We start from the raw sequence: 12,724 nt of genomic DNA, 5'->3' as shown, positions 1-12,724 counted from the left end.
ACCCCGGTAGCCAGGTTCCTGACACAGGAGGCACAGGAAGCCATGCAGACCTGTTGTGAACGGGAATCCAGAAAGGATTTAACCCATTTCCAGACCAAGCCTGAAATCCCAACTGCAGATAACCTGTCCAAGACCTGCTGGTGGGTCACTGTGTCGAAGGCGGCAGAGAGGTCAAGAAAGATCAGGGCTGCCCTGCTGCCCCCATCGAGACACTCTCTGATGGCCTCTAACATCTCCACCAATGCATAGGCAGTTCTAAATCCTGACTGGGCTGGGTGGAATGCTCCTGATGTTTCCACAAACGCTTTGATCCCATCACGGTCAGCTCTTTTCAACAGCAGGTCGTGGGGGGCACACTTGGTCGTGCAGTGAGGCGTTTGCTAGTAGGCCCTCAAAAACTGATGCAGGAAGGTCTCCAAAGGGCCTCCTTGAGCTACCCCAATCCTCGGGGCTTTATTCAATATCCACGTGAATCTCTCCACATCTCCATTCGCTTGGGACCACTGCGGCGTTATTTTCCGATGTCTTATGCCATGCTGGTCAAGAAACTCATGAAACTCCTGTCCTTGGAAGGGCGGCCCATTGTCTGTTCAGATCTCCTCCAGCAGTCCCAGCAGTGCAAAAGTCTTTCCCAGAGCCGGCTGTAGACACTCAACAGCCATGGATGCAGCTACTTTCACCGCAGGGAATATGGAGTGACTGTCCACCATCACCTTCATTTGCCGGAAATCCGGAAAACCCCTAAAATCCAAACTCACCCTCGCCCAGGGTGACCTGCTCGGACTTTCCATCTGGATTGGAACTTCAGGTGGATCGGCCCCTGTTATTTATTATTAAAGGGGTTTGTAAAGCGCCTGGTGACGCCTCCCGGCGTGTCCCCGCGCTGTGGAGAGAGAATGTTAGGAGGAAAGAACAGGACCACTACAGAGTAAATAAATGGGTTTTCAACATCTTTCTAAAAGAGGCCTCATTCGTTTCTAGCCTAATGTTCATGGGGAGGAGATTCCAGTTCTTGGCTGCCAGTGAGCGGAAGGACTTGCCTCCCATTCTGGCTTTTTTGGGGCGCGATGTTCTAAGCAAGCCCACTCCTTTGGATCTAAGGGATCTATTCGGCTCATACAAAGATGCCAGATCCGATAGATAGGATGGAGCTTTTTGGTAAATGATCCTATGGCACCAGAGGAGTGCTTTGAATAAGATCCTCTTGCTAATAGGTAACCAGTGGAGGGAGGCCAGAGAGGGTCCGGAGGGGGCTCTACGGGGGAGTCTCAACACCAGGCGTGCTGCTGAATTCTGCAGGACTTGTAGCCTCCTGATGTTTTTTGCAGAAGTGCCCAGGAGCAACACATTCCCATAATCAATACGGGATGTGATAAGTGCCTGAGTCATGGTACGCCTGGAATTCAGAGGAAGCAAGTCCAGGGTACGATTGAGCGTTTTCATTACTCCAAAGCACTTACCGACTGTTTTCTTGATATGGCTGTCAAAAGATAGCTTATTGTCTACCCAGACACCTAAGTTTTTTGCTTCCAGGTTGGGAGTAGGTAAGGGACCTAGACAACTGGGCCACCATTCTTTCGTCCATTTTGTCTCATTTCCCCCTATTATAAGTACCTCCGTTTTTGTGCCATTCAATTTAAGACAGTGCTCTGTCATCCATGTGGCAAGCTTGCACATGCAAGCATTGAAGTTGGCAGCTTCCAGGGAGGGGGCTTGTGACAGTGATATTAGAAGTTGAGTGTCGTCGGCGTAAGAGACAAGCTCTACGCCGAACGATTGCACTACTTCTGCCAGGGGAGCCATGTATAAGTTAAACAGGGTGGGACTCAGGGCGGAGCCCTGGGGCACCCCCTGTTCTAGCATCACACTGTCAGAGAGAAAAGTCCCTCTTTGGGATTGAAAGCTCCTGTTGATAAGAAAGGCTTTCAACCATCCCAGTGCCTTTTTGGTGACCCCCACTCTGTTTAGACACTGTAGCAGGATGGAATGCGCTACAGTGTCAAACGCGGCACTGAGGTCCAGCATGATGAGAGCCATGGTCTTGCCCTCATCAGCTCCCTCCCGTAGGGTTTCAGTAGCCCTCAAGAGCGCTGTCTCAGTAGAGAAGCTTGATCTGAAGCCAGATTGAGATTTATGAAAAGCATTTTGGGCTTCTCCATGGGCCATAAGTTGGACATTCGCAACTTTCTCGGCTAATTTTGCAAGATAAGGTAGCAAAGAGATTGGGCGAAGATTCTCCAATATGTCCTGAGTCATATTCGGCTTTTTTTTAATTGGTAGCACTATAGCTTGTTTCCATTCAGTGGGTAAGCAAGACGTGGAGAAGGAAACTTGAAGCATGTGTCTAAAATGGGGTTCTAGTACAGAGAACGCTTCAGCTAGAATTTTAGGTGGTGCAGGATCTCGAGGAGAACCCGATTTAATGCTTTTGCACATTTTAGCCAGTGTTTCAGAGGGAGGAACAGAGAATGAGCCTAATCATACTAGAGTACTTGTGAGGTCTTCATTCTCAGTAAATTCAGTTCCCGACTTTATATTGGTGGAAAAGCTGGCATAGATGTTAGTAATCTTTCCTGAGAAATATTTGGCAATGTTATTACAAGTTTCCACAGAATCACTTTGAGAGGAGGGGTTAGAGTCAATTATAGATATTTCTTTATAGATTTGATAAAGCTCCTTAGAGGAGTTTTCCGCTTCCAAAATACGGTTGTTGTAGTGAGCTGCCTTGGACAGGCGTATTCTTTTGTTATATTCTCTTTGCGCTACTTTATACTGGGCTTTGATTTCTGGGCAGAATTTTTACGGTGAAGAGGGGCACCAGCGGCTTGTGGTCACCACTATAAACGTGTGTCCGCACAGGTAGATGTGAAAATGTTGACACGCCCACCTGATGGCCAATGCTTCCCTCTCGATCTGTGCATAGCGGGTCTCCACGGCAGTGAGTGCCTGGCTGGCATACACAATGAGCTCCCATTCATCCCACTCATTCCTCTGTAACAGCACCGCCTCAAGCTCTACTGGGCTCGCATCCACGATCACCTCTGTGGCCGCTCCCGGCTGGAAATAGGACACCGTCGCCCCCTTCATCAACGCATCCTTCACATTAGCAAATGCTTGTGCTTCCTTCTCAGTCCACTGCCACACTTTGTCCTTTTGTTTAAGTTGTCGTAGGTGTTCCGATACAGTCACTAACCGAGGAATGATACAGCCACAGTAATTGGCCATCCCTAAGAAACCTCTCACTTCTGATGGTGTCTGCAGGTTAGCGGCTGTCCGGATGTCTTCCACCTTGGCCGGATCCACCTGAAGCCCCTAGGCCAAGAACTGATGACCAAAGAACTGGACCTCTGTGGTATAGAACACACACTTCTTCTGGTGGAGAGTTATGCCTTGTTCCACTAACCACTTCAAAGTGGCCCTCAATCTCCCATGGTGTTCCTCCAGCGAATTTGACAGAATTAGAATGTCATCACTGACATTAATGACACCCACAAGGCCCGATAGCGCTTATGGAATGGCCTCATGAAACACCTCCACTGCCGATGACACCCCAAAGCTCAGTCTTTTGAAGCGACGGAGACCGAAATGGGTGGAGAAAGTAGTGATGTATCGGCTCTCTTCCGCCAGCACCAACTGGTGATATCCAGAGTTCAAATCCGCTTTAGAGAACCACCGTGCCCCATTAAAATCAGTCACAATTTCGTCAATTGTTGGTGTGATGTGTCTCTCTTGACGGATGGCCTTGTTCGGCAACATTATGGCCACGCACAACCTGATGGCCCCCGGCTGTTTGGGCTTGTGTGCTATCACCAGCAGCGACACTCACAGCGTAGGGCCAGATACCTTTTCAATCACCCCATCTCGCTCCAACAGGTCAAGTTCAGCTTATACCTGTGGTCTTAGATGGAAAGGCATCCTGCAGTGACGGAGCGCGACAGGCTTGACAGACTCATCTATGTGTAGCTGAACCTCAACTCCTTTCAGGCAACTAAGGGGCATATTACCAAGCAATAGTGATAATTATCGCTATTGCTTGGTTAGAGACAAAAATTTACCGCTAAACTGCGGCTATTTTTATCGCAAATAAACCTTGGTATTACCAAGGTTTATCGCAAATGCGATAAAAATCAGCGATATTCCTGCATTACCGAGCTAATACTCTTAGCCATGTTATCCACCTCCCATTGGATAACATGGCTGAGAACTGCTCAGGGCAGGTGTTAGCTTTTGGAGATATTTGCGCTTAGCGGGATTATCTCCAATAGTTGGTAATAGGAGATAGCGATGTTAGCGACTGTTTCCAGTCGCTAACATCTTGGCACGCCCACTTTGCATGTCATTAGTGAAAAATATCACTGACATGCAAAGTGGGGCCCAAGATGGTCGCTATCTCCTACTAGCTGTCGCTAACTGATGTTAGCGACAGATAGGTAATAGGGAGATAATTTTATCTCCGCTTTCTTGGCTTTTAAAGCAAAAAAAGTGGAGATAAACCCCCTTGATAATATGCCCCTCAGTCCCTTGAACAGTTCCGGAAATTCTCCAAGAATTCTGTCCACCTGTGACTGCTGTATGTGCGTTGCAAACATCACTAGTCCCAAATCCTCAGCTGTGTGGCATCTTAGTAACGAGCTTGCCTGTTCACAGGTAACATGAAACCGGGTGGCCATGACCCTGTCCGGATATATGACGTTACAACGCATACTTTTACAATGCATACCTTTACAACGCATTTTTACAACGCAACATCCATTACAACGCATTCCATTACAATGCATGCCATTACTACAAAATTTTAAAAACTACCTTTACAACGCATTCCATTACATTGCATACTACCTTTACAATGCATACCATTACAACGCATAACATTACATTGCATGTAAGGTAAGTATTGGATAGTGTAGGGGTAAAAATTACTATTCTAACTCCAGGTGGTGCAACAGTAGGGTAAGTGTTGGATAGTGTAGGGGTAAAAATTACTATTCTAACTCCAGGGGGTGCAATAGTAGGGTAAGTGTTGGATAGTGTAGGGGTACAAATTACTATTCGAACTCCAGGGGGTGCAACAGTAGGGTAAGTGTTGGATAGTGTAGGGGTAAAAATGACTATTCTAACTAAAGGGGGTGCAACAGTAGGGTAAGTGTTGGATAGTGTAGGCATAAAAATTACTATTCTAACTCCAGGGGGTGCAACAGTAGGGTAAGTGTTGGATAGTGTAAGGGTACTATGTGTTGTAATGCTATGCGTTGTAATGGTATGCGTTGTAATGACTGCGTTGTAATTACATGCGTTGTAGTGGTATGCGTTGTAGTGTCATGCATTGTAATGGTTGCGTTGTAATGGTATGCGTTGTAATGGATGTTGCGTTGTAAAAGTTTTGTTGTAATGGTAGTGCGTTGTAAAAGTTGTGTTGTAAAGGTTGTTTCCCCCTGTCCTTGTACTTCACCTTCGCGTCGATGACACCCTGTAGTGGGATTGGAGTGCTTCCCCTATATGTGAGAATTTTGGCGGTCATCGGCATCAACCTCGGCCTCGGATGAAGCTACTGGTACTGGGCAGCATCCAGGACATTCACGGATGCCCCTGTGTCAATCAGCACCCTCATGCATGACTCCCCAATCCACACTTGGCACATGGGCAGAGGTCTCTTGGGGGTATTCACCCCCCTGATGTGTGAAATGACAAACACATTGTCCTCATCTTCAGTGGCCGACCCTGTCTGGTTGTGCCCATTCTCTTCTTCTTCCTCCTGCAGGGCCTTTGCCGCCCTCGTGAGCATCAGTCCTGGGGGCTTATTTCCGCCTTGCGGTGTTCCACTCTGGCACACTTTTGCAAAATGTCCATCCTTGTTGCCTTTAAGGTGTAGCAGGGTTTCCGTTCTCCCACAGAACTGTGCACAGAGATCTAGAACCTGGGTGAGTTAGGGTGACCCAAAACTCACCTTAGTATCAGAAATCCCCTTACCAAGCTAGCTACAGTGTCTCATTGGTCATAACAACTTCCCAATGACTTAGACAATCCAGAACATGAACTTAGGGAACCTCAGGTATCGTGGAACACATGAACACTCTTTCGTTATATAATCATTACAAACCAAAACTGGGAGTCAAAGAACACACGTGCAAGTTTGAAATGTTTCTTTTTCAATGCAAGGTTCTCAAACGCAGTATCTTATATAATACTAACATACATATTATAAAAATCAGAGTTATCAGCATAGTCACTAGTCCATAATAAGCGAACGGTGATAGCATATTATAATGCAAAATCTGTAGAAATTCTGTATCACCTATATATTGCGCACCCTATTTAGCATACTATATTATATCTAAGAAGGTCTCATTTGGGTTTTTAGCAGGGCGGGCCCATACCTCTAATGGTCAGTAGGAGAAGATCACATCAACAGCTACCAGCTCTCTGCATGCGAAGCATCAAGTGTGTTGATTCATTCCCTGTAACTCTATCTTAAACCCGCGTAGAGCCCAATGTTGGCAGCAACATTATTTGTGTTATGTCTAATGTGGTGCGAGGATCAGGCCTTCAGCAACCTTGTGTTAGGTTATTCTTAGAGGGTGCAGTTCTCAGTGTGCAGACAGTTGTACCAAGTGTACCAAGCACAACTGATATCAGAGCAATAACATATTATTCTCAAATAAATCACATATTTCGTCTAGGTTGAAAGCTACAATAACAATTAGGTGTCGTGTGCAAACTGAAGCCGAAGGAAAATATGTCGTTTAAACATTTATTAAACTCATGCTAACTTAACACAATATATAGAAACACAGTAGCCATATGACACCCCCCCAATGATCCGAGGACGGTCAAAATAGGAGAAAAAAAAACAAGCCAATACTATAAGAAAGGCAGAACATGAAAGCAGAGTTCAACAATATTGAGCCACGCTAAATGTATGTAAAATGTATATATGAATTAATAATACAAAATATGTATGAATGCCTATAGTGGCCACACAAAAATATAAAAAAACTTGAACTTGAGGCCATTTATAAAATCATAGGCCTAGAACATATAAAAGTCGAATGTTCGTAACAGAAAAGGCACCATTCAGAATTACTAAAAAGTCACGTGCCATAATAGTGAAAGTCTCCAAAGCCACTCATGGGTGGATAGAATATGCAAAATAGGTAACCACAGCTTCCAACATGAAATCACTGTCATCATCCGAAAACAGTTCAGCCATCCAATTAAGCAATGGGAAAGAACATACGTGCTCCTCCAGCACCGAATCCTCTAGCAACATCAGAGGACAACTCAGTGGGTTCTCGAGAACGCTATGTGCCAGAAAGTCATGCACCGCTGCGGATATGTCCCACTGACCCATTAGTCCATGCATCGCTGCCACGGCCATAACCCTTTCGCCAGAACAAACCAACTCGTGAGCAACTACGGGGCACATCAGCTGATCAAAATCGACGTCAGGAGAAGTCGTCAAGCAGAGACACAAATCAATGGCCCAGTCGAAATCACAGCTCAGGCAATGAAACACAGGCTGGACACATGTGAAATAGGAAAATCAAAACGATAATCCAAAAGCCGTGCTTAAAGTCGCAAGCGGTAAGGTGCCATAGTAATCAAGCATCCGGTTGCGAAACAGTGTTAGAAGGGGCTGAGCGGCTCCTTGCGCAGGATGCGCATCCATGTTTTATAAAGCAAAATATCACCAAAACGCCTGCAGCCAAAGCCAGCAAAACAGGGAATCCGCCAAACAAACTTGCGAATATAGAATGAAAGAACGCAGGGATAATACCAAATACTTTTTCAAACGTAGTCACGAGACCACTGCTAACCAATTTAAAAAAATGTGCAAGTCCAGACGTGAAGGAGGCATTAAAGATTTGATGAACCAGCTCGCAGAAATGAAACGGCAAGTCAGTATTTAAAAGTGCCTGCACCTCTGTGCGTGTGTTAGCTATGTGAAGGACATAAGTTTCACGGGCCGAGCTCAGGGCCACTTCTTTTTGAGACAAAAGGGCTCTTATTCGGCTCAAACCGTTGAACTCCGCTCTCAAGGTTGGGATGCGCGGCCAGATGGAAACATCTGAATTCCCATGCGTGGGTGGATATAACACGTTCTTGCAACACACCACACGTTCTGATACAGTAACTACATAGGCGATACCGACCATTAACCCACAACACTCCTCGTTATTCAAAAGTAAATAACTACCGTTAGTCAATAAAGTGAATGTGGGAAGTATTGCAGGAACCGGTGTGCCTTTTAAAACACAGGCTAAATTAGGCCGGTCCTGATTACAAGAACCATGCAACTGGATGTGCCTGCATATCAGTGAACGGCCAGGCGACTGTGTGCATTCTTCACCATTCAGATTCACTTCCTTCCCTTCTTTCAGACATCTGTATGTGTATGGTAAAGACCATGTCTCATGTAGGAAAGCACTGCCTAGCGGTTCATATCGCCCTATAGCAATATATTGCATACAATTTGCAAATTTATATAGAGCAAATGGTAAAGTGATAATACCATCGATAAGCCATGTAGCAGCAGCTGCCTCAGCAACAGAAAAGGACAAAGATTCTAATTTCTCAATGTGTAAAATAGAAAATGATGCATCTCGCATGGAAAGCATGCGCTGCTTGTCAGTCAAATTAAATGGGGCAAATAGTGATGAGACGTTCATGTAACTCCAAGGCACTCGGCCAGCTTTCAGAGTCTGTAGTCTCCAAGCAAACTGCATAACAGAACGCAATTGATTTTGACCATGATATAATACGGACACTTCATCATGCACAATGTCAACAACAGAAGAAACAATATTGTTCAACGTGTAAATTCGGGAAGAAAGCATGTTGATACTGTTATCGACAACTGCAAGTACTTTTTCCAAATTTGCTTGGTCAATTGCCCTTAGGCGCTTAGCAGCCTCAATTTGAGAAACTTTCCAAATTTCATTGTAAACCGCATAAATCCACCGTTTAGATCTACCCTTAGCCGGGCCTTTTATAAAACCATTTAAATCCACATTTTCAGTTAACTGAGACAGATGTAGTTTAACTGCAGCTAACGTGGAATGTTGTAACTAATTCTGACACAGTTTCCCCACAGAATAAGTGGTGACAGTATAATCATCTTCAAAACGGGGATCAGGTCTGACTTCTGTGAACCCTTCAGCCAAACCCAGAAAACGACGTTGGCAAGAATCAGCACTCCTATGCCACATCAGCCAACCCTTGGAATCCAAACTGGATACGTTAAAGGATGAGTTGTGCAATAGAGCTTGCAACTCATGAATGGACAATTCAGTATAATTACCCCAACCTGAATATTCTTCTAAATCGGGGATGATTGGTGTATTTAATTTTTTAGAAGTAGCCAATCCAAAGCATGTTGTTTGGAAAATGGACAAATTTAGAAACAACATGTTATTCGGGATGAGACATGCACGGTGCAAAGCCTCAGTGCCTTGTACCTGCCAATCTTTGGTACCCCAAACCGATTTAAGGTCAATTGTTCCTCTCCAAAACTCGTAGCCATCTACAGCTAATCTGTCTAGAAAGGACTTCGAATACAGCAATTTTGTATCAGTAAGTCTAACTTTGGACATGGACTTCTGTGTCATTTTGAAATAAAATGACTCAGGATTTGATTGATTAAAATCTGTAAAATAAGTGTATTTTTTCAAAAATGTATTGGAGCTGCCTCCTAATGGAGCAGGGCAATGTTCCCACTGTGTGTAATTTACAGCAACCCTCCTAGAATTTGTCTTATGTAAAAAACGATTTCCATAATGTTGAAAACAAAACAAATCACCATAATTAATAGAATCTAAATACAGATCCTCAGCATCAAAGGCAGTATAGTATTTCAAATCAGAGAACAATGCTTCCAGGGCCTGAATATCCCAATCATCAGAACGTATATTTTCTTTAATCACATCTCCCATGTTTACTCTAAGCACATTCGGAACAGTAATCACTTCAGTGGGCCCATGTATTTGAAATCTTACCGCATCCCACACAATCCCATCAAGGACAGGCCATGCAGTAATGTTGACTGTATTCAAGTTTCGTTTCAGTCTGTGTGCTGAATGTGAAGAGGAAAGAGGGGCCAATGTCCCATTAAGGTACCGAATTCCTGTTCTTTCTTTAACGTAGTGACCATCGATCAGGCGGAAAAAATTAAAACACAAAACCAATTGACATAAAAAGATAAAATGAAAATAGAATCAACCAAACGTATGTCCAAGGGGGAATTAAAAAATGTTTTTTAAATAAAGTGGCATATTTCGCAAAAGTTGATGGTTTCTTTGAAAGTTCCGAAACAGAGTCAAAAGAGAATCTGGACTGGTCGGCCAAACGAGTCTGCAAATCAGGCATTGTTAAATCAGCAGGATAGGTGTAGTTCAGCTCATCAATGTTAGTAACAGGAATAGTATTTAATAAAGGACTGGAAATAGCAGGCATCTCGAGGGACACCTCCGGTTCTGCACCAGAAGTAATAGCCAGCACAGAGTGCCTCACCATGGAAGGACAGGAAACAGCCGGTGTCATGCTATGAAGAATCGGCCACCCTGTGTGTCTTGACATTGTCAATAGAAATAAATCTGTTTTCCTTACGACCTGGAAGTGGTGGTAAAATTACTGTTCTTGTGCCCTTCACTCCATGAACTCGAACCGGTGCACGATATGAGGGACCAAACTCTTTCTTGTTATCGATCTTCTCTCGAACCAGTTCTCCAACTTGGGGTAGCCAGCCAACTACCCGGATCTGCAACGCATCATCCGATGTGGAGGGCAAATGTTCCTTTGCTAGACCGTCTCTGGTCTTTTGTAGATCCTGTAAAACATTTCAATGTTCATCTACGTCAAAGGCCGCGGCCTGGGCATTGCAGTCTAGACCGTCGAGGTCAGGTACATACATCTTGATACCAAAGAGCATTTCGTATGGGGTCCGCCCACCCAGAGACCTTCTAGGGAGATTATTAAGCGCACGCTGCACGCCATTGAGGTGGGCCAACCAGTTTCGGCCAGTGCCTATAACTCGAGCTGTCAAAGATTGCTTTAAGTCACGGTTCATTCCTTCCACTACACTATTACCCTCGGGTCTGTACGGACTCAAAAACTTGACTTGGACCCCCAACGAAACCATAGCATCCTTATACGCCTTAGAGGCGAAAGCCGGACCCTGATCCGAATGGAAGGTACCACAGGCAAAAATCCCTATAAAGACTCGCAAATCCTTGATGACAGTCCGTGAATCAGCGCTCCGATGTGGCCATACCCACACAAAGCGTGTGCATGAATCAACTACTACCAAGATGTACTTGTATGCAGTATCAGAAGAAAATGGACCGCAGTGATCCAAATAAACGCATCCAAGCGGTTTATTAGAGATGTACAACTGTGTCTGAGGCGGACGCGCAGCAGTTGAAGGTTTGATCTGCTGGCAAATGTTACATTGAAGGACATAATCGCGCGTCTGTTTGTACAGTCCCCGCCACCAGAACCTTTGTTGTAGCTGAGTTACAGTGGCTGAGACGCCCGCATGCGCAGACGCCACACCTTCATGAGCCGCTGTAATCAAAGCAGCCCTGCGATCCGAGTTGGGAACTAGACGTTCGCCAACATCAGGAATTTTCACATAAGGAACCTTATCGGGACTTAAGTGGTATGTGTATTTAGAAGGGAACCCCGCAGGATATTTACCTCCCTTTTTGGAGGCAGCAACAGCTGCCAAGATGTCATCATCTATTTTGCTTTCGGACTTCGTGACTGCTGCAACTAAGTATTTCGATACCGCTGACTTCGCTGCTTCATCAGCAAGCGAATTACCAACAGCGTGGACCCCCACGCGCTGATGGACGAGAGTATGAATCACAAACACGAGCAGCAACTTCTCTCTAAGTTCCTCCACTCGGACCCAGATCATTTTATGTTTTATTGTGCTACCTTTGGAATCAAGAAATTCATTCTGAACCCAAAAGAACAAGTTTTCATTGTAAGACTGGACACAGTAGTAAGAGTCACTTACGGTCAAAGTCGTCACACTAGGATCAGCGTACTCCAGTGCAAGCATCAGAGCGCGAAGCTCTGCTAATTGTGCGGTGCAGTCCCCAAGCGTCTGCATGTGCACGACACTGGACTTGAACTCATCGTTCACCATGGCACCGACCACAATGGCGCATGCGGAAACGTAGGCATGTCTAGAGCCATGCACAACCTGCGCCGAACTTTCAGAGGAAAACGATGCAATGGAAATCCTCCAACGGCCGCATTGCTAAAGGAGCAGGATGAACAAATTCATACAGTAAATACTCCTGCGACCGTAAAGTGGAGTCAAAAATAAACGTGACATCCTGGGATGTCAAGGATGCAGCCCATTGAATCCACCGAGGGTGCAAAGCTTTGGAATTCGGTACACTGGCTTTCGTAACTGCCTCCAAGGCAGGACACGGGGTAACAACCAACATGCGTTATCCTTGTGACAGGGCACGTTCTTTAAGAATTGCCATCTGTACAGCCGTTAAAACCTTCTCCACAGTGGAAAAACGCAGTTCAGCCGAAGTGTACAAGTGTGACTTGTAAGCAATAGGTACTGTATCCCCTTCATTAAAAGTCAGGTACGTGAAACCCACCGCCCCAGGGTTAATTCTTATCACCAGGTTGGTCTGGTTATCACGAGTCTGTAAGTATTCAGAAGCGAGCAAATCAGCCTGCAAAGAGTGCAGAATGGCTGAAT

The sequence above is a fragment of the Lissotriton vulgaris genome, chromosome 3_1 (assembly GCF_964263255.1).
Source record: "Lissotriton vulgaris chromosome 3_1, aLisVul1.2, whole genome shotgun sequence".
Classification (NCBI taxonomy): Eukaryota; Metazoa; Chordata; class Amphibia; order Caudata; family Salamandridae; genus Lissotriton; species Lissotriton vulgaris.
The sequence above is the reverse complement of the archived record's forward strand: the minus strand, read 5'-3'. Positions refer to the sequence as shown.